Raw genomic sequence first — 1,606 nt, 5'->3', positions numbered from 1 at the left:
GTTAAGCATCCGACTCCTGACTTTGGCTCAGGTCATGATCTCACAGTTTGTGAGTTCAAGCCCTGCACTGGGCTGTGCTGGCAGCGAGGAGCCTGCTGGGATTCTCTCTCTCTCTCTCTCTCTCCCTCTGCCCCTCCCCTGCTTGCTCTCTATTGCTCAAAAAAAAAAAAAAAAGACAAATGATACTAATTAATGAATGTTATCCTTATAATCTACAACCTTGCTATCCTTTAGAAACGAAAAATATTTCTCTAGCTAAAGCACTACTGAGTTCTGTGACATTCAGATTAACTCCAAGATAAATGTAAAGCCCTTTGCCTCACTTCACTTCATGACATGACTGCCGTTTACTGTGACCTCTATCGTAATCACCCGTAACGGGTAAAGGCAAGTCCGCCGCCTATGCTGGCCGTAAGACGGCAGGCCCGACGGCCCAGGTCCAGCCCCGCTGGGCCCGCTCCCAGCTGTGAAACTGGGCAGGCGGAAATGTCGCTTGGTTTTCTCATCTGCAAAATGACGGGAAGGAGAGGTCTTCTCCCTCTTGCTGCTTTGAGGACTAAGTAACGTAACGTATACCACACGCGTGGAACACACTTGACGTGCAATGAGCATGGCGTGCTGGCTGCTATTAACGTCGGTCGTCTTGTTAGAGAGATTACTGACGTCTGAAGAACCTCCGTTTTCACAAAAACAAGAATTGCACTAAAGCATAGGATGCAACTGCGTTGAGACGTTAAACAGCCTCACATACCTGTTTGGAACACGAGCTCCTTCCCTCCCACGCCCGCGGCCTCCAGGTTAATAAATGCACGAATCGAGCTGGCCCAAGGGTGCTGAGTTATGAAACCATGACTGGCCTGAATGAGAAGGAAATAAAACAAACGTAGGTTAAGCAGCTTAAATTATCAAAGTCTTTCTTTTGCTTCTTTTAAAGACAGAACACCTATGTTGATCCGGGGAAGAAGAGGAAAATAATCCTTTCTCTCAGAGGCAGGACTTGTCTGTGCACACCGGCTGCGTGCAGCTCCCCAGGCGGAAAGTCACCCTCGCAGGAGGAGCCCGAGTCCCACGAGGGGTGCCCCACACGCCCCCAAGCAAGAACAGAAGAGAAGGGACAGTCCGCACGCCGAGGGCCTGCTGCAGACCAGCGCGGACACTGCAGGGTCGCAGAGAACCTGACATGTTTCCGCCGTCACAAAGCCCTTTCACGAATCAAAGACAGACAAGACGATCTGAGCGTGCGAGGGCTGAGCGTGCGAGGGCTGAGCGTGCACACACGGTGGCTGCGGAGGTTCCACAGTCCTCCGTGCACAGGGTTTCTCTTGCGAACTGGTTTTACGACCCTACTCAAGAGCATAATCGAAACGCCTAGGTGGAGCGATTGTGACCTCCCAGGACTATTACTCAGGTCTAGTATTTAAAAGAGTAAACTCTCACTTGCAGGACGTTTTCCTCTGCACCATTGAAGAGAAATATGACGGCGTGTCGCAGGGCGTCCGAGGACGTGGACAGCACGCGGAGCACTTCCAGCAGCACGGAGCAGCTCACCGCGTCATCGCTGGCACCTTTAAACCAGAGGGAGAGATTCTGCTTCTCAGAATGGAGG

General features: G+C 51.5%; 1 protein-coding gene across 1 annotated transcript in view; it reads left to right on the top strand.

Moving 5' to 3' along the window:
- Window positions 1-1,606, top strand: part of ERMP1 (endoplasmic reticulum metallopeptidase 1) — a 40,315-nt gene that overhangs the window by 15,950 nt on the left and 22,759 nt on the right. The gene's annotated exons all lie outside the window — the stretch shown is intronic.

Source organism: Suricata suricatta, chromosome 13, assembly GCF_006229205.1.
Source record: "Suricata suricatta isolate VVHF042 chromosome 13, meerkat_22Aug2017_6uvM2_HiC, whole genome shotgun sequence".
In the NCBI taxonomy this organism is placed as follows: Eukaryota; Metazoa; Chordata; class Mammalia; order Carnivora; family Herpestidae; genus Suricata; species Suricata suricatta.
Note: the sequence above shows the minus strand (reverse complement) of the source record. Positions and strands in the feature narration are given on the sequence as shown.